Genomic DNA, 24,961 nt, shown 5'->3' with positions numbered 1-24,961 from the left:
GACGAGTTTTGTTTGCAAAGCTCTTAAAGCTTCAAGAATTGTTTGAAGTGGAAGAGTACTAATCTCCAGTTGATTTTTCTCTTAATCTAAAATGAATATAAAATCAAACTGTTTTTCTTTTTTTTTTTAATTTTATTTCAGGTTAATGTGAGGATACAAATAACCAAGTCACAATATTTGAATTTGTTAGGTAGACTCTCACTTGTAGTTATGTTCTGCACCCAAAAGGTGTGCCATGTACCCTACATTGTGCCCATTCAGTGGGAGGACCCCGAACCCCTAAAATGTGGAACACTTCACAAATTTGAATATCATCCTTGCACAGGGGCCATGCTAATCTTCTTTGTATCATTCCAATTTTAGAATATGTTCTGCCAAAGTGAGCGCTAGTAAGTCCATTTTTTTTCTTTAATTTGACTTTTTTTTTTTTTTTTTGCCAGGGCTGGGTTTGAACCCACCACTTCTGGTATATGGGGCCAGTGCCCTACTCACTGAGCCACAGGCACCGGCCAGTAAATCCACTTTTGATTGAACTATTTTGATTTGATTTCTCTCATGACTGAAAGAATCCTGAAAACTGTGGTGGTAATCCCTTTCATTAAATGTTAGTATTGGCTGAGTAGTGTGTCTCCATGGTGGAGGGGATTAATCCACGAGGGCTACATTTATTCCTATTGCCACCTCTGCCCTCAAGCCTTCCCACACCCTGTCCACCTTCAGCCAACTGGGAAACAGGGTGTGGGAAGGCTGAGGAGGGAGGCCATAGAGCCCAGGCGCTGGAGACTGCAGTGGACACTGGCTGCACCTGTGAGGAGGCACTGTGCCTCAACCTGGGCAACACACACATCCCATCTCTAGCAAATAAATAAAAAGACATTTATTTATCAATTCAGCCCATCAAAAATGCAGCTTCCTAGAATTAGCCATATGGCTTTCAGGCAATCATATCACCAGTTGGTCTTCTGGAGCTCTCCATGAATGATATTTATTCCTTTCTTTATTTTTGAGACAGAGTATGGCATCATCAAAGCTCATAGCATCCTCAAACTCCTGGGCTGAAGTGATCCTCCTGCCTCAGCCTCCAGAGTAGCTGGGGCTATAGGTACCGGCCACCATACTGGGCTAGCTTTTCTATTTTCGGTAGAGACAGGGTCTGGCTCAGGCTGGTCTCAAACTCCTGAACTCAGGTGATCCTCCTGCCTCCGCCTCCCAGAATGTTGGGATCACAGGTGTGAACCATTGTGCCCAGTGTCCATGAATGATTTAACTGAGAAGCAAGGAAGGATGAATAGTGCTCTTGATTTGTGATGCTGACAACTCAGAAATTCCCAACAGGTATGTGGCACATATGGGTCTGGGAGGACCAGAGCTTTGGCACTGCAGATGCAGCCTGAGGTGGCCTGAAGATTGGGGAAAGGTGTGGTGGGTGGTGCTGGGGACAGACGTGATCGTGACTGTGAAGAGCCTGGGATTTAACCCCGCTTCGGTATAACAAGTTAACCTGCCATAGATGCTAGATGCCAGTAGAAGACCCAAGAGCCTTGGGGTTAGAGACAAAAGATAATTTTACTCACAGTAAAAGCTGTAGCCAAACTATCAGCATTTTTGCACTGATTCCTCAAGCCCCAATTCCCATTGGGTGATGTGATGAGGGCCAGATGACAAGGGATCAATCTGATAAATGCAGTTGACTGCGTTACAAGGAGAAACCCTGAGTTTGGAAAACATGAGTCTTTCATAAGGGGTCATAATCTTAACTTGCCCTGTTCTGAAGGGAAGGAATATCTCTATCTCCCAAGCTGTTGGATAAACACCCTTGAAAAGATAATTCAGAAAAAAGATCAGTTAGTGCCTTGATGCAAGAAATATAGGCAAATGACACACCTGTGGGAAGACTTCTCTTGGCAATATCCAACCCCATTTCACTACTGTTGCCTGGGCGGCACCTGCGGCTCAAGGAGTAGGGCGCCGGCCCCACATACCAGATGTGGCAGGTTCAAATCTGGCCCCGGCCAAAAACTGCAAAATAAAAAAAAAAAAAATAAGTAATACTGTTGCATGAGTGAAAAGAACATATAATTATTCATGTGCAGTTCTGGAGATGGGGAAAGCAGTTCCCTCCCCAGACCTTAGAGGAGGGTCTTTCTTTGCCTCTTCCAGGCACACCTGGGCTTGTGGCTGTCCCTCCAGCCTCTGCCTTAGTCTCCACGTAGCCTTCTCCTCTCATCTCCTGTGTCTCTCATATAAGGGACACTTGCATAGGATTTAGGGCCTACTCAGTAATTCAGGGTGATCTCGAGATACTTAATTTAATTCATCTGAAAAGACCCTTTTTCTAAATAAGGTGACACTCACAGGTTCTGGGGTTTAAGACATGGCTATACCTTTTGGGAGCTGTCATTCAACCCAAGCATCTCAGCTTTTTATCCATTTCCACCAAATCAGCATGCTGATTAATCTGATTGAGGCTGACACCAAAACCATTCAAAGTATCTCCCACAGCATCTAACCAGAGCCACCATTACAGGACTCTAAGTACCAGGATAAGGCCAACTTACAGTGTCAACCTCAACTACCCCCAAGAGCAGGTGCAGGCCCTCCCCACAGAGCTGGTGGCCATGGGGGCATCCTGCAGATAGGCTTCCAAATGTCAGGGGCTGCCTGGTCAATGCAACTCAAACAAGCTTTCCCATTCTCAGAATTGTACGTAAAATGCAGCTATTTATGCCTGGTCCTTATGCACATGATCTCATGCTAATTAATATTGCCCATTAGATTTTGTTTTTCTTAGGAGATTTTATTATAAGAAAATTCCTCTTGGGCAGTGCCTGTGGCTCAAAGGAGTAGGGCGCTGGCCCCATATGCCGGAGGTGACAGGTTCAAACCCAGCCCAGACCAAAAAAAAACTGCAAAAAAAGAAATTTCCTCTTATCAGAACTAGTGCCATTATAATAATGGCATTTATAACATTATAAATAATGTTATAATGTTCTGGGTGCAGAACATAACTACAAGTGAGAGTCTACCTAACAAATTCAAATATTGTGACTTGGTTATTTGTATCCTCACATTAACCTGAAATAAAATTAAAAAAAAAAGAAAAACAGTTTGATTTTATATTCATTTTAGATTAAGAGAAAAATCAACTGGAGATTAGTACTCTTCCACTTCAAACAATTCTTGAAGTTTTAAGAGCTTTGCAAACAAAACTCGTCAATATTCTTTCCTTGAGACCTTCTAGTAGTATTGGTCAGAAGACTAAGCAAATCAAAACACTTAACATTTAAAAATACTAAGTTAAGTAATACATAAGTTACTAGAATAAAGAGACCTTGTTAGCCACAAGAGTGGCCATAAGAGCAAAAGTGTTTATACCTTTATACAATAATATATTTCTCTTTTTATTTTAAGAAAGATTTTTTTCATTTGGTTCATGAGTGAGGCTGGGAATCAATTAAGTTACAAGTGCCAAGACAAGGGACTAGTTTCCTAAAACTAAAACAAAACAAAATACATCTGTACTTTAGAAGTAATGATAATAAGACTTTATTCAAAAGCTCCCAAATGTAACAATGTGATGTTATGAAAATCTATCTGAACACCACTTTAATCATCTATAAACTGGAAGTAATTTATGCCAACGTCATGGAAATGTTTTGATTCAATAATGATAATAAGGACGTCTTGTGAGTTGGCATCAAAGGCTCCAAGGACAGGTGCTTCCTATGTTCCGGTGTAGCCCAGAGGGGTCCTGTGGGTGCAAGTCTCAAGTCAGGAAGAGGGGTCTACGTTCTTGTTTTTTTTTTGTTTTTTGGCTCTAGAGCACCACAGTATAAACTGATGTTTTGAGTTAAACATTGGTAAGCTGGTGATTATGAATAAGGCACACGTTCCCTGTGTCTCCTTTTATCTGCAGAGTGAATATGGAGGAGAGTGGGGAGTGGCTGGGCCAGACCAGATCAGAGATTCTCAACCTCGATAGCACATTAGAAGCACTGGGGATTCTTAAAAAATCCTCATACCCCACACCATTATTGTAGTGGTTTTTAAAAAAATCCTAGGCCAACTTTGGTGGCTCATGCTTGTAATACCAGCACTCTGGAAGGCTGAGACAGGAGGATTGCTCAAGCCAAGGAGTTTGAGGTTGCTATGAGCTCTGATGATACCATGGCACTCTACCCAGGATAACAGAATAAGATTCTGTCTCGAAAATAATAATAATAATAATAATAATAATAATCTTAATGCCCAGACGACACCTGAGACTAAATAAACCAGAATCCATAGGGTTAAATCAGAATAATGCATTTTTTTTTCTTTTTTTGAGACAGAGTTTTTTTTTGTCACCCCAGGTAGAGTGCCCTGGTGTCACAGCTCACAGCAACCTCAAACTCCTGGACTTAAGCAATTCTCTTGCCTCAGACCCCCAAGTAGCTGAGACTTTAGGTGCCTGCCACAACACCCAGCTATTTTTAGAGATGAGGTCTTGTTCTGCCTCAGGCTGGTCTTGAACTCATGAGCTCAGGCAATCCGCTGCCTGGACCTCCCAGAGTGCTAGGATTATAGGTGTGAGCCACCATGCCTGGCCAGAATAATGATTTTTTAAAAATTAAATCATAGCTGTGTACATTCAGAATAATGATTTTTAAAGCTCCCCAGCTGGTTACCCTAGGCAGGCAAGATTGGGAACTACCAGACTAGATACTTAAGTTGCCATTTGAATCAAAGATTCGATGATTCTAAATAAAATATTTGATAGTGTCCTGAAAATGAGATTAATGTCACTGTGGTCATTTATCCATAAAATGGATAAATCTAAGGACCACAGTATCCTCCATAGGATGAGGATATCAGAGACAGACTCAGAGGGTTGATGAGAGGATAAGATTCTTCAGAGAGATTTTCAGCCCCTCAACTGACAAAGATTTCAAGAGGAATCTGCCATAGATGTGTGGTGGTGACTGATGCCAGCAGTGTGACCGTGGGACATTCATGTCATCTTATTGACCCTCATTCTCATCTGTAACAGGAGGGTGTTGGGCTAGATTACAGCTCAGTGGTTCACTCCAGCTTTAACCTGTGGAGATTCTAGGGCAATGTTTTACTCATAGTAGGGAAATAACAGTTTGTGAAAACAAAATATTTTTCTAGGGGAAGACATGGAAATGTGGATGGCAATTCCAGTATTTTAAAGGGAAATCAGGTTGGGCACAGTCGCTCATGCCTATAATCCCAGCACTTTGGGAGGTCAAGGCATGAGATTTTTTTTTTTTTTCTTTGAGACAGAGCCTCAAGCTGTCACCCTTGGTAGAGTGCTGTGGCATCACAGCTCACAGCAACCTCCAACTCCTGGGCTTAAGCGATTCTTCTGCCTCCGCCTCCCAAGTAGCTAGGACTACAACTGCCTGCCACAACTCCTGGCTATTTTTTTTTTTTTTTGGTTGCAGCCGTCATTGTTGTTTGGTGGGCCCAGGCTGGATTTGAACCCACCAGCTCAGGTGTATGTGGCTGGTGCCTTAGCCACTCGAGCCACAGGCACCAAGCCAAGGCATGAGAATTGCGGTCAAGTTTGAGACTAGCCTGGGCAACATAGTGAGACCCTATCTCTACAAAAAAAAGTTAAGAAATATGGGGCAGCACCTGTGGCTCAGTGAGTAGGGTGCCAGCCCCATATACTGAGGGTGGCGGGTTTGAATCTGGCCCTGGCCAAACTGCAACAAAAAAATAGCCGGGTGTCGTGGCGGGCGCCTGTAGTCCCAGCTACTTGGGAGGCTGAGGCAAGAGAATCGCCTAAGCCTCTAAACTGGAGGTTGCTGTGAGCTGTGACAGAGCAAGATCCTACCTCAAAAATAAATAAATAAATAAATAAGAAGGGAATCAAGAAATCAGAACCCTATTATAATCAATTCTGGAGAGAATATTCAAGAAGAAATTTATTTTTCACATTTAGGGAAGGATGTTTACTATTTTATACAAAGCAGGTGGATATCTTAGATGAAGTAATCACGTATATGGCTCTTAAACTTCAAAAAGTTATTATTTATGGAACTTAACCATAGCTTTTATGCTGCATTTGAACCCTTATGATGCTGGAAGTCTTGCTTATTGAAATTTTGTGTGCAAAACAAAGGCAAGACCATATAATTAAATCATCTACAAGAGTAACGAATTCATTAAAACCAACATAACATTCTATCAAGGGCAAACTGTAGGCTGGGCACAGTGGCACGATGCTGTAGTCTCAGCTACATGGGAAGCTGAGGTGGAACATCCCCTGAGCCCAGGAGTTCAAGTCCAGCCTAGGCAAGAGACTATCTCTAGAAATTAAAAATAAAAAAGGGCAAACTACAGCTCAGAGTTATGTTTCTGATGATAAATTATAATCATACTTCAGTTATTACTTAAATTTTATGAAGTCTGCTTTTATGTGTGTATATCTTAATAAAACACAGAGATTCGTTTTTTCTTTTTTGAGACAAGAGTCTCACTATGCCGCCCTTCGTAGAGTGATGTGGTGTCACAGCTCACAGCAACCTCAAACTCTTGGGCTTAAGTGATTCTCTTGCCTCAGCCTCCCAAGTAGCTGGGACTACAGGTGCCCGCCACAATATTGTCTAAAAACACAGAGAGGGGATGGTGCCTGTAGCTCAGTGAGAAGGGCACTGGCCCCATATATTGAGGGTGGCAGGTTCAAACACGGCCCTGGCCAAATTGCAACAAAAAAATAGCTGGGCACCTGTGGTCCCAGCTACTCAGGAGGCTGAGGCAAGAGAATCACCTAAGCCCAGGAGCTGGAGGTTGCTGTGAGCTGTGATGCCATAGCACTCTACCGAGAGCAATAAAGTGAGACTCTGTCTCTAAAAAAAAAAAAAAAATTAATTAAGAATAAATAAATAAACTTAAAAAAATAAGAACAGAGATTCCATATTGATCAAATTACTCTAACTTGATAGTTTTTCTGTAGACTATGTAAAATGAATACTACTGAATCCTTTTCCTTTTAGCTGCATGTCTATGTATTTTCACTAAGTGGCAAGTTTCTCCCTTTTCTACATTATCGTATAGAGGGAGTGTTTATTGATAGTAACACTTACAGAGGTTGTATAGACTACTGGCTAAGGCTTTACCCAAACTAGAGGGGAGATGAAGCTGCTTGCAGGGACGGGCCATAACCCAGAAGGGGGGTTAAATGTGGTTTTATTGTTGTGTGTTTTGGTTAGATAGGCATCCTTTTTTAAAAAAGTAGGAATGTAAAAAAAGGTGGTGTGCGGCTTCTGCTTGCCCAGCATCTGAACCTTCTTCCCCCATCTGGGTGAGTGTGGGAAGGGGCAGACCCAGTCTTTTGCTGTTAAAGATTGAAAAGATCAGATGGTGGGGGGTGTGGAAGAAAATCAGGCCCACTCCCATCTCTGGGCCCCTGGAGAAGGATGACATGATCTGAGCATAGCTAGTGCTGGAATTGGAGTGACAGGCAACCAAACTGGGGCTGCCGGCTCAGCTTTCCAGGGTGCCAGAACAGGGGGAGGTGCAGGTGTCCCCCGCCACCATAGCTGCCTTGTGCTCTCCGAGGTCCTCAATACAGCCTCCAGCAACCTTCCCCCCTGCCCCCGCCCCGTGATGATGACCTGGTGTCATCCACAATATCCTCTAAGTACATTCATTTCCTACTTCTTGGTCTTTGGGTTTTAAGTTCCTTTTCCAATTGATGTTTATTGGCATGAAATATATGAGTATATCCCATTTTCTTCCATAATGTTTCAGGCAGCTTATAAAGAAATATGTAACATACCAAGATCTCATTAAATGTAGATTAAAAATATGTTGCAAGGGAAAAAAATGATAGAGGTATGAAATAGAGCTGGGAGTGAAATTAATGCCAGAACATCTACCACAAAGTCCTACATGCTTATTGATCACTAAGAGTTAAACTTGATTAAGCTTCTACCAGCCAATAGGTAGAAATGTGATTAATTATGCAATTTGTAGTTAGAATACAAACTATTAATAGTTGCTTATGAGAAATGTACCTATTTCTCTTCTTTAAAAATTTTATTTATTGGGCGGCGCCTGTGGCTCAGTCGGTAAGGCACCGGCCCCATATACCCAGGGTGGCGGGTTTAAACCCGGCTCGGCTGAACTGCAACCAAAAAAAAAAAAAAATAGCCAGGTGTTGTGGCGGGCGCCTGTAGTCCCAGCTACTCGGGAGGCTGAGGCAAGAGAATCGCTTAAGCCCAGGAGTTGGAGGTTGCTGTGAGCTGTATGATGCCATGGCACTCTACCGAGGGCCATAAAGTGAAACTGTCTCTACAAAAAAAAAAAAAAAAAAAATTTTATTTATCTATTTAGAGACAGGGTTTCACTCTGGTGCCCAGCTGGAGTGCAGTGGTGCAATCTTAGCTCACTCCAGCCTCAAATTGCTGGGCTCACGCGATCTTCCTGCCTCAACTTCCTGAGTAGCTGGGACTATAGGGATGTGTCATTATGTCTGGTTAATCTATTTCTAATACTCTGGATCATGGTTTTTCCCATGGTCTTCTAACAGGATGTAGAGTGATAAAATGAGCACAACATTTTGTAGAGAGATAAAATGAGTCTCAACAAAGAGGGGTGGTCAGATGTTTTCAATGCAGTAAGTTTGGAGCCCTTGAGTTAAGGACGACTTTCACTCTGGTATCTATAACCATGTCATAGGTGCACTGGGGCTATTTAAGATAAAAGAGTAGGGCGCTGGCCCCATATGCCGGAGGTGGCGGGTTCAAACCCAGCCCCTGCCAAAAACTGCAAAAAAAAAAAGATAAAACTTGGGAGAAAAAGGAAACATACATATATTGGGGACTCTCTGTGGGCCACACACTAGGCAAGACTTTTTTTTTTGTTTTGACACAGAGTCCCACTTCGTCACCCTCAGTAGAGCGCTGTGGCATCACAGCTCACAGCAACCTCTAACTCCTGGGCTTAAATGATTCTCTTGCCTCAACCTCCCAAGCAGCTGGGACTATAGGTACCCGCCACAATGCCCGGCCATTTTTTGGTTGCAGTTGTCATTGTTGTTTGGCAGGCCTGGGCTGGATTTGAACCTACCAGCTCTGGTGTATGTGGCTGGGGCCCTACCCACTGAGCTATAGGCGCCTAAACCTCAAGACCACTTTGGGGCTACATCTGCCTAAACCTCAAGACCACTTTGGGGCTAATCCCACTTCACAGATGTGCAGACAATGTGAGCCTGGCTAGGTTACCAGGCTAGATCAAACTTCTCTCTGGAGCAAATTTCATCAGTTTAAGAGATTTCCTCAGGGTATAAACTGTTTCATGTAAAAGTCTATGACCCAAAGAGGCCTCTTATTTGTAATAGTTGACTCAAAATATTAACAAAACTTAACAAATTTCTGAAGCTCCAAGCTGGATGTCCTGGGCAAACAAAAGGGAACTCAGTATAGTTTCTCTGCCAACCACGGACCTCGCGACCTAGTGTGTTATTCCTTGTGATGCTTTCATTAGGTGAGTATATATATATTTCAAATAAACCTAAGGGTTCTGTTACAAAGTTTTGTGCTTACAATTCAAGTTTTTCTTTTTTTTTTAATTGTTGGGGATTCATTGAGGGTACAATAAGCCAGGTTACACTGATGGCATTTGTTAGGTAAAGTCCCTCTTGCAATCATGTCTTGCCCCCAGAAGGTGTGGCACACACCAAGGTCCCACCCCTCTCCTTCCTTCCCTCTCTATGCTTTTCCTCCCCCCATGACCTTAGTCATCATTAATTGTCCTCATATCAAAATTGAGTACATAGGATTCATGCTTCTCCATTCTTGTGATGCTTTACTAAGAATAATTTCTTCCACTTCCATCCAGGTTAATACGAAGGATGTAAAGTCTCCATTTTTTTTAATAGCTGAATAGTATTCCATGGTATACATATACCACAGCTTGTTAATCCATTCCTGGGTCGGTGGGCATTTAGGCTGTTTCCACATTTTGGTGATTGTAAATTGAGCTGCAATAAACAGTCTAGTACAAGTGTCCTTATGATAAAAGGATTTTTTTCCTTCTGGGTAGATGCCCAGCAATGGGATTGCAGGATCAAACGGGAGGTCTAGCTTGAGTGCTTTGAGGTTTCTCCATACTTCCTTCCAGAAAGGTTGTACTAGTTTGCAGTCCCACCAGCAGTGTAAAAGTGTTCCCTTCTCTCCACATCCACGCCAGCATTTGCAGTTTTGAGATTTTGTGATGTGGGCCATTCTCACTGCACTTAGATGGTATCTCAGGGTTGTTTTGATTTGCATTTCTCTAATATATAGGGATAATGAACATTTTTTCATATGTTTGTTAGCCATTTGTCTGTCATCTTTAGAGAAGGTTCTATTCATGTCTCTTGCCCATTGATATATGGGATTGTTGGCTTTTTTCATGTGGATTAATTTGAGTTCTCTATAGATCCTAGTTATCAAGCTTTTGTCTGATTAAAAATATGCAAATATCCTTTCCCATTGTGTAGGTTGTCTCTTTGCTTTGGTTGTTGTCTCCTTGGCTATACAGAAGCTTTTCAGTTTAATGAAGTCCCATTTGTTTATTTTTGTTGTTGTTGCAATAGCCATGATAGTCTTCTTCATGAAGTCTTTCCCCAGCCCACTGTCTTCCAGTGTTTTTCCTATGCTTTCTTGGAGGATTTTTATTGTTTCATGCCTTAAATTTAAGTCCTATATCCATCTTGAATCAATTTTTGTGAGTGAGGAAAGGTGTGGGTCCAGTTTTAGTCTTTTACATGTAGACATCCAGTTCTCCCAACACCATTTATTGAATAGGGAGTCTTTCCCCCAAGGTATGTTCTTGTTTGGTTTATTGAAGATCAGGTGGTTGTAAGACGTTAGTTTCATTTCTTGGTTTTCAATTTGATTCCAAGTGTCTATGTCTCTATTTTTGTGCCAGTACCATGCTGTCTTGACCACTATGGCTTTGTAGTACAGACTAAAATCTGGTATGCTGATGCCCCAGCTTTATTTTTATTACTAAGAACTGCCTTAGCTATACGGGGTTTGTTCTGGTTCCATACAAAACACAGAATCATTTTTTCCAAATCTTGAAAGTACGATGTTGGTATTTTGATAGGAATGGCATTGAATAGGTAGATTGCTTTGGGAAGTATAGACATTTTAACAATGTTGATTCTGCCCATCCATGAGCATGGTATGTTCTTCCATTTGTTAAAATCCTCTGCTATTTCCTTTCTGAAGATTTCACAATTTTTTTTATAGAGGTCCTTCACCTCCTTCGTTAGGTATATTCCCTAGGTATTTCATTTTCTTTGAAACTATGGTGAAGGGAGTTGTGTCCTTAATTAGCTTCTCATCTTGACTGTTATTGGCGTATACAAAGGCTACTGACTTGCGGACATTGATTTTATATCCTGAAACATTACTGTATTTTTTGATGACTTCTAGGAGTCTTGTGGTTGAGTCTTTGGGATTCTCTAAGTATAAGATCATGTCATCAGCAAAGAGGGAGAGTTTGACTTCCTCTGCTCCCATTTGGATGCACGTTATTTCCTTGTCTTGCCTAATTGTATTGGTGAGAACTTCCAGCACTATGTTGAACAGTAAAGGTGACAGAGGGTAACCTTGTCTGGTTCCGGTTTTAAGAGGAAAAGCTTTCAGTTTTACTCCATTCAGTAAAATATTAGCTGTGGGTTTGTCATAGATAGCTTCCATCAGTTTTAGAAATGTGCCACCTATGCCTATACTCTTCAGTGTTCTAATTAGAAAAGGATGCTGGATTTTATCAAATGCTTTTTCTGCATCTATTGAGAGGATCATATGATCTTTATTTTTACCTCTGTTAATATGGTGGATAACGTTTATGGACTTGCATATGTTAAACCAGACTTGCATCCCTGGGATGAAACCTTCTTGATTATGATGTATGGCTTTTTTGATGATAAGCTGTAATCTATTGGCTAGGATTTTGTTGAGAATTTTTGCATCTATATTCATGAGTGAGATTGGTCTGAAATTCTCCTTTTTGTTTGGGTCTTTTCCTGGTTTTGGTATCAGGGTGATGTTTGCTTCATAGAATGTGTTGGGGAAGATTCCTTCTTCCTGAATTTTTGGAATAATTTCTGCAGTACAGGAATAAGCTCTTCCTTGATGGTTTGATAGAATTCTGGTATGAAGCCATCTGGACCAGGGCATTTTTTGGTTGGAAGATTTTTTATTGTTTCTTTAATCTCAGTGCTTGAAATTGGTCTGTTCAGGAGCTCTACTTTTCCTGGCTAAGTCTAGGGAGAGAATGTAATTCCAAATATTGATCCATTTCCTTCACAAATTTCTGGGCATAGAGTTTCTGGTAGTATTCAGAGATGATCTCTTGTATCTCTGTGGGATCAGTTGTTATTTCCCCTTTATCATTTCTGATTGTGGTTACTAGAGATTTTACTTTTCTATTTCTTGTTAGTCTGGCCAATGGTTTATCTATTTTTTTAATTTTTTCAAAAAACCAACTCCTCGTTTCATTAATTTTCTGAATGATTCTTTTGTTTTCAATCTCATTAATCTCTGATTTGATTTTGGAGATTTCTTTTCTTCTACTAACATTAGGCTTAGATTGTTCTTCTTTTTCCAACTCCATAAGATGGCTTGTGAGTTTGTTGATGCACTCTCTTTCTGTTTTTCAAATGTAGGCATCTAAAGCGATAAATTTTCCTCTCAAACCTGCTTTTGCAGTATCCCACAGGTTTTGGTAGCTTGTGTCTTCATTGTTGTTATGCTCAAGGAACTTAATGATTTCCTGTTTTATTTCTTCCTGCACCCATCTGTTATTCAACAGAAGATTATTTAATTTCCATGTCTTTGTGTGGGGTTGAACGTTTTTGTTAGAGTTGAGTTCCACCCTTAGTACCTTATGGTCTGAGAAGATACAAGGTAAGATTTCAATTCTTTTGATTCTGTTGATATTTGTTTTGTGTCCCAGGATATGATCAATTCTGGAGAATGTTCCATGGGGTGATGAGAAGAATGTGTATTCTTTATCTTCAGGATGGAGTGTTCTACATGCATCTATCAAGCACAGTTGTTCTAGGGTCTCATTTAAATCTCTTATATCTTTGTTTAATTTCTGTTTAGAGGATCTGTCCAGCTTTGTAAGAGGAGTGTTAAAGTCCCCTGTAATTATGGTATTATCAGTTATCATATTGCTCAGACTGAGTAAGGTCTGTTTCAAGAATCTGGGAGCATTTAAATTGGGTGCATAAATATTTAGAATTAAAACGTCTTCTTGTTGTATTTTTCCCTTGACCAATATGAAGTGACCATCTTTGTCTTTTCTGACTTAGTTGCTGTAAATCTACATGTATCTGAAAATAAGATCGCAACTCCTCTTTTCTTCTGAATTCCATTTGCCTGAAAAATTGTCTTCCAACCCTTGACTTGGAGCTTTAATTTGTCTTTTGAAGCCAGGTGTGTTTCTTGCAGACGGCAAATGGATGGCTTGTGTTTTTTGATTCAGTCAGCCAATCTATGTCTCTTCAGTAGGGAATTCAAGCCATTAACATTTACTGAGATAATTGATAAGTGTGGTAGTGTTCTATTTATCTTATTTTGTGAGAGTCCATTGCTTAGTTTTATCTTTTGCATCAGTGTGGAGGTTAGGTTCTGTCCTTTAATTTCTGAGTTCTTACTTTGCTGCTGGGATCCATTGTGATGGTCAGTGTGTAGAACAAGTTGAAGCATTTCCTGTAGAGCTGGTCTTGTTGTGGCGAATTTCCTCAGTGTTTGTATATCCGTAAATGATTTGATATCTCTGTCAATTTTAAAGCTTAGCTTATCAGGGTTTTGAATTCTGGCCTGGAAATTGTTCTGTTTAAGTAGATTAAAGGTACATGACCATTGTCTTCTTGCTTGGAAAGTTTCATTAGAGAAGTCTGTAGTCACTCTGATGGATTTGCCCCTGTGTAGGTCAACTGGCGTTTACTCCTGGCAGCTTGAAGAATCTTTTCTTTTGTCTTGACTTTGGACAGGTTCATCACAATGTGTCTTGGAGAAGCTCGGTTAGAGTTGAGGCGACCTGGGGTCCAATATCCCTCTGAAAGCAGTGTGTCAGAATCTTTGGTGATATTTGGGAAATTTTCTTTTATAATATTCTCTAGTATGGCTTCCATTCCTCTGGGGCATTCTTCTTTCCCTTTTGGGATTCCTATAACTCATATGTTGGAACACTTCATAAGGTCCCATAATTCCGACAGTGAACATTCTGCTTTCTCTCTCTTCTTTTCTGCCTCTTTTACTATCTGAGTTATCTCAAGAACTTTGTCTTCTACCTCTGAAATTCTGTCTTCTGCATGGTCTAACCTGTTGCGGATACTTTTCACTGCATCTTTAAGTTCCCTAATTGACTGTTTCAGTTCCTTCAGCTCTGCTATATCCTTTCTATATTCTTCATATCATTCGTCTCTTATTTGATTCTGCTTTTGGATTTCCTTTTGGTTATTTTCCACTTTATTAGCAGTTTCCTTCATTGTTTCCATCATTTCCTACATTGTTTTCATCATGTGTATTCTAAATTCCCTTTCTGTCGTTCCTAACATTTCTTTGTTGGTGGAATCCTCTGCAATAGCTACCTAATGGTCCCTTGGAGGGGTTATTCTGGACTGGTTCTTCATGTTGCCTGGAGTTTTCTGCTGATTCTTCCTCATGAGTGATTTCTTTTATCTGTTTCCTTGCCCTAATTTTCCTTTCATTTACTCTTGCTCTTTAAGTTCTTGGGCCAGTTTTCCACTGTTTTTGTCCTCCTCTTGGGGTCCAAAAGTCTCTCGCTGACTCCCTGTATCCTCAATGGGATGATTACAGGCAGATCCCACCAGCCAGAGATGCCTGGAGTCTTATCTCCCCAGACTCACAGTACCCATATGCAAGGAAGCTGTTATTCGGCCGCCATCTTGCTCTCCACCCCCACAATTCAAGTTTTTATTCTGTGTTTTATTACTTACTTTAAAGAGTATCCTGTATTTTGTTATGACTTTTGGCTAAAATAATGAATTAGTGGACTCTTTAAATTTTGAACTTTCAAAGCTAAAAAAGCTCCATGAGGGAAGGGAGACAAGATGGCGGACTGAAGCCAGCTTTCCACAGAGGCTCCAGTCCAGAAGGAGAATTAAGGGACGAAAATTTAGCAAGAAACCTGGTGACTTTGAGCTGCACCAGAGAGAAGGTTGAAGTACGCACATCAACCCCACTGAGCTGAGCTGCGACCACAAGGATGCAAACGAAAGGTACAAAATCCATCACCAAGTGGACGGGAATCCCCCCCATTCCCCACTAGACCAGCTCAAGAGCCCCACAAACAAACAAACAAAGAAACGGGCAGAAATCAAAGGCCCTCCCACTACACTCCATGGGAGAGACCTTCTAAAAACTGGACCTACCTCCCCTACTAGGGTGCCAGGGCATCCTCCTGCCAGGCATAAAACTATATAAAACTGTAAATATCCTTTACCTGCAACCCTGAAATCCCAGAACCCCCCTCCACTCTGGACACCTGTCCCCCAGGATTTCGGATTCTTGGGTGATTTCTAGAGGGGTGTGGACAGTGCCCGAGCTGCGGCTGGTCAGCACTGACCCTAGGGCACGGGAGCAAGGGGAGGGCAGTTGGCTCAGGGGGGAGCCACGCCACGGTGGTACTTCCCCGAGGCATGTTGCAACAGCCCTCCTTGGACAGCAATACGGCCAGGCATAAAACTGAGTGAAACTGTGTATCTTCCCTGCTCGCAATGCTGAGCTCCTAGCTCTCCCTTCTACTCTCGCTCTGGGGTCTGGGGCCTGTCCCCCAGGAGTCCGGATTCTTGGGTGATTTATCGTGGGGTGTGGACAGTGCCTGAGCTGTGCTGACTCTGGGGCATGGGAGTGAGGAGAGGATGGTCAACTAGAAGGGAACTGCTCCAGACCAGTGGACGTGGAGCGGCGGCTGTCTTCTGGCAGTGGTGTGGCCAGGCATAGGACTGTGTGGAACTGTGTGTGCTCGCTGTCTGCAGCTCTGGGCTCCCGGCACTCTCCTTCACCCTTGCCCTTCTTTGCCCTCACTCTAGGATCTGGAGGCCTGTCCCCGAGGAGTCCGGATTTTTGGGTGATCTCTCGAGGGGTGTGGACAGAGCATAAACTGTGGCTGGTCAGTGCTGACTCTGGGGCGTGGGAGCGAGGAGAGAGGGGTCGGCTGGGTGCGAGCAACACCAGAGCTGCAGTTCCCAGAGGTGGATCAACAGCTGTTCTTTTTATTTTTTATTTTTTATTTTTTTGGCTTTTTTATTTTATTATGTTGCTTATTTTTTATTTCTTTACTTTTTTTTTGTTGTTGTTGTTGAGACAGGGTCCCACCCTATGCCTCTGAGCAGAGTGCAGTGGGCGTGGTAGCTCACCGCAACCTCAGACTCGGGCTGCGGGCACCCCGCTGCCTCAGCCTCCAGAAGCCACTGGGATTACAGGTGCTTGCTGCGGCACCCAGCTGGGTTTTTCCATTTTTTTCATGAGTCAGGGTGTCACCATTGCTCAGGCGAGTCTCGAAATCCTGAGCTCAAGCGATTGTCCCTCCTCAGACTCCCACAGTGCTGAGTGACTCCAGGCGTGAGTCACCGTGCCTGGCAACAGCCGTTCTTTTTTAATAGCAAAATGCCTCACTCCTGGATATTCTGAAGCCACACCCCCTGTCTCCCTGCGCAACCAGAGGAGGCCACCCGTGAGTAAAGGATTTGCCTGAGGCTACTCACAAACCTGAGAAGCTTCCAGGGTGGGGCCGACTCAGAGAGGTAACCGAGTACAAACCTCCAGCAGCAAAGAGGTTGGAACTCAGAACAGCTTATCTTCTGCAGGTGATTTTAGCAGGAACAGAGACAGAATCCTGCATAGTTGTTCTGTTCTGTTCTGTTCTGCTCTGTTCTGTCAGTAACATCAATCAGGGGCGGGGCTGAGCCGGAGTGAATGCCCCCTGACATTCATCAAGCTCCCGAGGATGTCAGGCCTCACCTCCTCCTGCTAGATAGTGCAGAGTGCAGAGGCATGGCAGATTTCCTTGCGATTCAGGCAGGTGCAAACCCCTGGATTATCTGTTCACTACAGGCAACTGGGTCAGCCATCTGCAGTGATATCAGTGACTGGGTCCGACAAAGGGGTAAGGTGGGGAAGGAGGCATCAACCTTCCCAGACTGATCTATTTGCTAGGTGGCTCCTCCTGACTCCACGCAGCACTGGAGTAAGTCATATCAGAGTAGTCACCAGACCCCTGTGACCCAGCTCCCAGAGACCTCTTGAACTCTCCCACCAGAGACAGGTGCCGACTGAGACAATCGATTTGTACCTTTTGAACTGAACCAATATACTGAGGACTTTTCAGGTGGTGCCCTGGGTGTGCAGTTGTAGGAAGGTTTGATTTTCCTTTTCCAATTGGTGCCAGAGGTGGGCAGGGTGACTTAATTGCTGGTTTTTCACCACAGCTGAGACTACAGCCCAGAGTAAATGTTTCACTAGGGTCAAACAGAAACCAGCTGTAAACAAGACAGAACCACTTAGCCCCACCACACCAGACAGGGCCTCAGTTTCTCAGGCCACAACACTGTACAGGCCCTCAACAAAACCCCAGGGGAAAAACCAAAGGGAGTAAAACAACCATGGGGCGGAATCAGTGGAAAAACTCTGGTAACATGAATAACCAGAATAGATCAACACCCCCAAGGAAAGATACGGCAGATGTAATTGAAGATCCCATTCATAAACAACTGGCTGAGATGTCAGAAATCGAATTTAGAATTTGGATGGCAGACAAGATTAATAAAGTGGAATTAGGAATAAGAGGAGAAATTCAAAAGTTGTCTCAAGAATTTAACGAATTTAAAGACAAAACCACCAAAGACTTAGACACACTGAAGCAAGAATTTGCAGCCCTCAAAGATATGAAAAGTACAGTAGAATACCTCAGTAACAGAATGGAGCAAGCAGAAGAAAGGATTTCTGACATCGAAGATAAAGCCTTTGAATGCTCTCAAACTCTCAAAGAGGAAGAGAAATGGAGAGCAAAAATGGATCATTCTCTTAGAGAGCTCTGGGATAATTCGAAGAAGGTCAATATACGAATAATTGGAATTCCTGAAACCTATGAAGTGACCTCAATGGGCACAGAAGCCCTTCTGTATGAAATTATGAAAGAGAATTTTCCAGACATGCCTAGAGATTCTGAAATTCAGATAGCAGACAGCTTCAGAACCCCAGCACGACTCAACCCCAATAAGACATCCCCCAGGCATATCATAATAAACTTCACTAAAGTTAAATGAAGGAGAAAATTCTCAAAGCTGCCAGGAGAAAGAAAGCCATTACGTACAAAGGGAAGAATATTAGAATGACTTGCAGATCTCTCTGCTGAAACTTTTCAAGCTAGAAGAGAGTGGTCATCGACTTTTAATCTCGTAAAGCAAAATAACTTTCAACCCTGGATCTTGTATCCAGCTAAACTGAGTTTCATTTATGATGGAGAAATTAAATACTTTAATGACATTCATATGTTGAAGAAATTTGCCATAACCAAACCAGCTCTTCAGGATATTCTCAGACCTATCCTCCATAATGACCAACCCAATCCTATACCACAAAAGTAAACTCACTCAGAAACTTCGGATCAAACTCCAACTTCCACACTGGCGAAAGGATTAAAAATGTCCACTGGACCTTTGAAAAACTCGATACCCAAAATTTCACCAGACTTATCAATATTCTCCATCAATGTGAATGGCCTAAACTGTCCTCTAAAGAGGCATAGGTTGGCTGATTGGATACAAAAACTCAGGCCAGATATTTGTTGCATACAAGAGTCACATCTTAACTTAAAAGACAAATACAGACTCAGGGTGAAAGGATGGTCATCCATATTTCAGGCAAATGGTAATCAGAAAAAGGCAGGTGTCGCAATTTTATTTGCAGATACAATAGGCTTTAAACCAACAAAAGTAAGGAAGGACAAGAGTGGTCACTTCATATTTAAGGGTAATAATATGATGAAATTTCAATTATGAATATTTATGCACCCAACCAGAATGCACCTCAATTTATAAGAGAAACTCTAACAGACATGAGCAACTTGATTTCCTCCAGCTCCATAATAGTCGGATATTTCAACACTCCTTTGGCAGTGTTGGATCAATCCTCCAAGAAGAAGCTGAGCAGGGCGGCACCTGTGGCTCAAGGAGTAGGGCGCCATTCCCATATGCTGGAGGTGGTGTGTTCAAACCCAGCCCCGGCCAAAAACCAAAAAAAAAAATAAATAAATAAAAAAAAAAGAAGCTGAGCAAAGAAATTTTAGATTTAAATTTAACCATCCAATATCTGGATTTAGCAGACATCTACAGAACATTTCATACCAACAAAACTGAATACACATACTTCTCATCAGCCCACAGAACCTACTCCAAAATCGATCACATCTTAGGTCACAAGTCTAACCTCAGTAAATTTAAAGGAATAGAAATTATTCCAAGCATCTTCTCGGACCACCATGGAATAAAACTTGAGCTGAGTAACAACAGGATCTGCGTACTCATACAAAAACATGTAAGTTAAATAACCTTATGCTGAATGATAGCTGGGTCAGAGATGAGATTAAGAAAGAAATTGCCAATTTTTTGGAACAAAACGACAAGGAAGACACAAACTATCAGAACCTCTGGGACACTGCAAAGGCAGTTCTAAGAGGGAAATTTATAGCACTGCAAGCCTTCCTCAAGAGAATGGAAAGAGAGGAAGTTAACAACTTAATGGGACATCTCAAGCAACTGGAAAAGGAAGAACACTCCAACCCTAAACCCAGTAGAAGAAAAGAAATAACCAAAATTAGAGCAGTATTAAATGAAATTGAAAACTAAAGAATAATACAACAGATCAATAAATCAAAAAGCTGGTTTTTTGAAAAGGTCAATAAAATAGATAAACTTTTGGCCAATCTAATCAGAAAAAAAGAAGAGTAAAATCTCTAATCTCATCAATCAGAAACGACAAAGACGAAATAACAACAGACTCCTCAGAAATCCAAAAAATCCTTAATGAATATTACAAGAAACTTTATTCTCAGAAATATGAAAATCTGAAGGAAATTGACTGATACTTGGAAGCATGTCACCTTCCAAGACTTAGCCAGAATCAAGTGGAAATGCTGAACAGGCCCATATCATTTCGGAAATAGCATCAACCATACAAAACCTTCCTAAAAAGAAAAGTCCAGGACCAGATGGTTTCACATCAGAATTCTACCAAACCTTTAAAGAGGAATTAGTACCTATATTACTCAACATGTTCCAAAAGGCAGAAAAAGAAGGAAGACTACCCAACACATTCTATGAAGCAAACATCACCCTGATCCCCAAACCAGGAAAAGACCCAACAAGAAAAGAAAATTATAGACCAATATCACTAATGAATATACATGCAAAAATATTCCACAAGATCCTAACAAACAGAATCCAGCAACGCATCAAACAAATTATACATCATGACCAAATTGGTTTTATCCCAGGGTCTCAAGGCTGGTTCAATATACGTAAATCTATAAATGTAATCCAGCACACAGACAAATTAAAAAACAAAGACCATATGATTCTCTCAATTGATGCAGAAAAAGCTTTTGATAATATCCAGCATCCCTTCATGATCAGAACACTCAAGAAAATTGGTCTAGAAGGGACTTTTCTTAAACTGATAGAGGCCATCTACAGCAAACCCACAGCCAATATCATATTGAATGGAGTTAAACTGGAATCATTTCCACTCAGATCAGGAACGAGACAAGGCAGCCCATTGTCTCCATTGCTTTTCAACATTGTAATGGAAGTTTTAGCCACCGCAATTAGGGAAGAAAAGGCGATCAAGGGTATCCATATAGGGTCAGAAGAGATCAAACTTTCACTCTTCGCAGATGATATGATTGTATATCTGGAAAACACTAGGGACTCTACTACCAAACTCTTAGAAGTGATCAAGGAATACAGCAGCATCTTAGGTTACAAAATCAACATAAATAAATCGGTAGCCTTTATATATACCAATAATAGTCACATTGAAAAAACAGTTAAGGATTCTATCCCATTCATAGTAGTGCCAAAGAAGATGAAATATTTGGGAATTTATCTAACAAAGGACATGAAAGATCTCTATAAAGAGAACTATGAAACTCTAAGAAAAGAAATAGCTGAAAATGTCAACAAATGGAAAAACATACCATGCTCATGGCTGGGAAGAATCAACATCGTTAAAATGTCCATACTACCCAAAGCAATATATAATTTCAACGCAATCCCTATTAAAGCTCCACTGTCATACTTTAAAGATCTTGAAAAAACAATACTTCATTTTATATGGAATCAGAAAAAAACCTCAAATAGCCAAGACATTACTCAGAAATAAAAACAAAGCAGGAGGAATCACGTTACCAGACCTCAGACTTTACTACAAATTGATAGTGATCAAAACAGCATGGTATTGGCACAAAGACAGAGAAGTAGATGTCTGGAACAGAATAGAAAACCAAGAGATGAATCCAGCTAATTACCATTATTTAATCTTTGACAAGGCAATTAAAAACATTCAGTGGAGAAAAGATTTCCTATTTAACAAATGGTGCTGGGTGAACTGGGTGGCAACCTGTAGAAGACTGAAACTGGACCCACACCTTTCACCATTAACTAAGATAGACTCTCACTGGATTAAAGATTTAAACTTAAGACATGAAACTATAAAAATACTAGAGGAGAGTGTAGGGAAAACCCTTGAAGAAATCGGTCTGGGCGAGTATTTTATGACGAGGACCCCCTGGACAATTGAAGCAGCTTCAAAAATACACTACTGGGACTTCATCAAACTAAAAAGCTTCTGCACAGCCAAGAACACAGTAAGTAAAGCAAGCCAACAGCCCTCAGAATGGGAGAAGATATTTGCAGGTTATGCCTCCGACAAAGGTTTAATAACCAGAATCCACAGAGAACTCAAACGCATTAGCAAGAAAAGAACAAGGGATCCCATCACAGGCTGGGCAAAGGATTTGAAGAGAAACTTCTCTGAAGAAGACAGGCGTGCAGCCTTCAGACATATGAAAAAATGCTCATTATCTTTAATCATCAGAGAAATGCAAATCAAAACTACTTTGAGATATCATCTAACTCCAGTGAGACTAGCCTATATCACAAAATCTCAAAACCAGAGATGTTGGCATGGATGTGGAGAGAAGGGAACACTTTTGCACTGCTCTCTACTGGGCATATACCCAGAAGACCAAAAATCACATCATTACAAAGATATTTGTACCAGAATGTTTATTGCAGCCCTATTCATAATTGCCAAGTCATGGAAAAAGCCCAAGTGCCCATCGATCCACGAATGGATTAATAAATTGTGGTATATGTACACCATGGAATATTATGCAGCCTTAAAGAAAGATGGAGACCTTACCTCTTTGATGTTTACATGGATGGAGCTGGAACATATTCTTCTTAGTAAAGTATCTCAAGAATGGAAGAAAAAGTACCCAATGTACTCAGCCCTACTATGAAACTAATTTATGGCTTTCATATGAAAGCTATAACACAGTTACAACCTAAGAATAGGGGGAAGGGGAAAGGGAGGGGATGGGGGAGGGAGGGGGATTGGTGGGATACCTGCGGTGCATTTTACAGGGGTATATGTGAAACTTAGTAGATGTGGAATGTAAATGTCTTGGCACAATAACTAGGAAAGTGCCAGGAAGGCTATGTTAACCATTGTGATGAAAATATGTCAAACGGTCTATGAAGCTAGTGTATGATGCCCCATGATCATATCTATGTACACAGCTATGATTTAATAAAAAAAAAAAAAGAAAGAAAAAAGCTCCACGTTGAAAATGCATTCCTAGGCAGAGGAAAAGAGAAGGGAGTAAGCCCTAAAGTACTTACCCTCCAATTCTGCGGCCCTTCAAAACTAATCCTCCCTTTTCTGGGACCCCCTCTTGAGAACCCACAGCAGGGCAGAAGAGCTACACATAGCTGCTTCCTTGAGTAAGTTAAGATTGGTGGCTCAGTGCCTGTAGCTCAAGCAGTTAAGGCACCAGCCACATACACTAGAGCTGGCGGGTTTGAATCCATCCCAGACGTGCCAAACAACAATGACAACTGCAACCAAAAAATAGCCAGGCGTGTGGCAGGCACCTGTGGTTCTAGCTACTTGGGAGGCTGAGGCAAGAGAATCATTTAAACCCAAGAGTTGAACGTTGCTGTGAGCTGTGATGCCACGGCACAGTACCCAGGGCGACAGCTTGAAGCTCTGTCTCAAAAAAAAAAAAAAAAGAAGATTGACTGGTTAAGAGGTTGACATTGTTATAAATGACAGATTCCAAACTGACTGAGAGACTGCCTTGGGAAACAGAAGCAGAGTCTTCACAAGCAGAGAGCAGGAACCCTCTCCTGAAGGTGGGGCTGTGGCTTGAGCTGGAAGGAGTGCTCTGAAGGTGATGAGTGTTTAGAGAAAACCATGAGGAGATGTGAGGAGAGGAGCCTAGAAGATGGATCTCCCTTTGGGAGGAGGAACAGCAGTTGGTATGGGGAAGAACAGCAGCTGCGTTTTTGGGAGATGGGAGCTGGGGAGGGAGAAGCTAAAATCTGAGAACCAAGCACCTTTTCCATGTCTAATCTGGAGAAAAAGCCAAAATATTCATTCTGTCCAAGCAAGATTTTTCTGCTCTCTCGAGAATCTATAGGTCCCCTTTAATCAATTACCTTCCATTATAACTGTCCTAAGAAGCCTTTCTGTGCCATCAAGAGAAAAGGAAACAATTCCTTTTTAAAAGTCATTGTGATTCCATCAGCCCACATGACTGGGAAAGGAGCTTAGTTGTTAGAAAAATGGTATTGTTTTTCAATAATGAGCTTTTTTAAATCAAGTGCTTTTTTTAATCAAGAAAGCTTTTCTCAATAAAGTTTTAAATTTCCATTTTCAGGTGAGGACCTTTCTGTGTCAAGTGCAGAAGATATCTGATGAGGCTCACTTATACTGGAACACTACAGGAAGCCGATCACTTTGATTGCCTTTGTCTCATGAGTAAAAGATACAAACTTTATACTAAAGATAAATTCTATTTTCTAGAATTTCCACAGTCTACAACAGGAGCTTTTTTTTTTTTTTTGAGACAGAGTCTTACTCTGTCATTCTGGCTAGGGTGCTGTGGTGTCATCACAGCTCAAGCAACCTAAAACTCTTGGGCTCAAGTGATGCTTTTGCCTCAGCCTCCCAAGTAGCTGGAACTACAGGCACCTGCCACAATGCCCGGCTATTTTTGGAGATGAGGTCTTGCTCTGGCTCAGGCTGCTCTCCAACCTGTGAACTCAGGCAATCCACTCACCTCAGGCACCCAAGTGCTGGAATTACAGGTGTGAGCCACTGTGCCTGGTCCCTGTGACTTTTCTTTGACCAACTGCCCTTGAGTTACTGCAGCCACTTTGCCACATGTAGAGCCCCAGCACTTGGACACTCATTCCTGGGGGGCATTCAACAATGCCTGACAGGTGTGGGAGTATGAAAGCCTTGAGCTTTCTCGGAGTTCCCCTAGGAGACAGGACTGAAACTGCCTTTTGAAAACCTTAGCCTTAGATTGCACACTTAGATCCCATCTGTCCTGGTCCTACTCACCCCTCCTGGGGCACTTCCTTAATAAAGCACCTGCATACAAAAAAATCCTGTTTCAGAATCTGCCCCTGAGAAGCTTGATTTAAGATAATAGGAACTTCTCACACTCTCCCTTGCCAAAAAGTAAAAATATTTATCCTGATATTCACAGAGTATTCCTTGTACTCACAGAGTTTTTATCGGTCTACCTACCTCTGTGGTGCACAGCTCAGGAGACTGTCACCTGATGCTGCTACACCAGATCGCATCTCAGAAAAAAAAAAAAGGGTGATGCCTGTGGCTCAAGGAGT

The 24,961-nt window shown here is 41.7% G+C and overlaps 1 non-coding gene across 1 annotated transcript; it reads right to left on the bottom strand.

The window, feature by feature from the left end:
- Positions 1-280: 280 nt before the first annotated feature.
- LOC128592377 (U6 spliceosomal RNA) lies at positions 281-385 on the bottom strand. Its single transcript, XR_008381852.1, has one exon. It is a non-coding gene; the product is annotated as a U6 spliceosomal RNA (small nuclear RNA).
- Positions 386-24,961: the final 24,576 nt, after the last annotated feature.

Source organism: Nycticebus coucang, chromosome 1, assembly GCF_027406575.1.
Source record: "Nycticebus coucang isolate mNycCou1 chromosome 1, mNycCou1.pri, whole genome shotgun sequence".
NCBI lineage: Eukaryota > Metazoa > Chordata > Mammalia > Primates > Lorisidae > Nycticebus > Nycticebus coucang.
The sequence above is the reverse complement of the archived record's forward strand: the minus strand, read 5'-3'. Positions and strand labels throughout refer to the sequence as shown.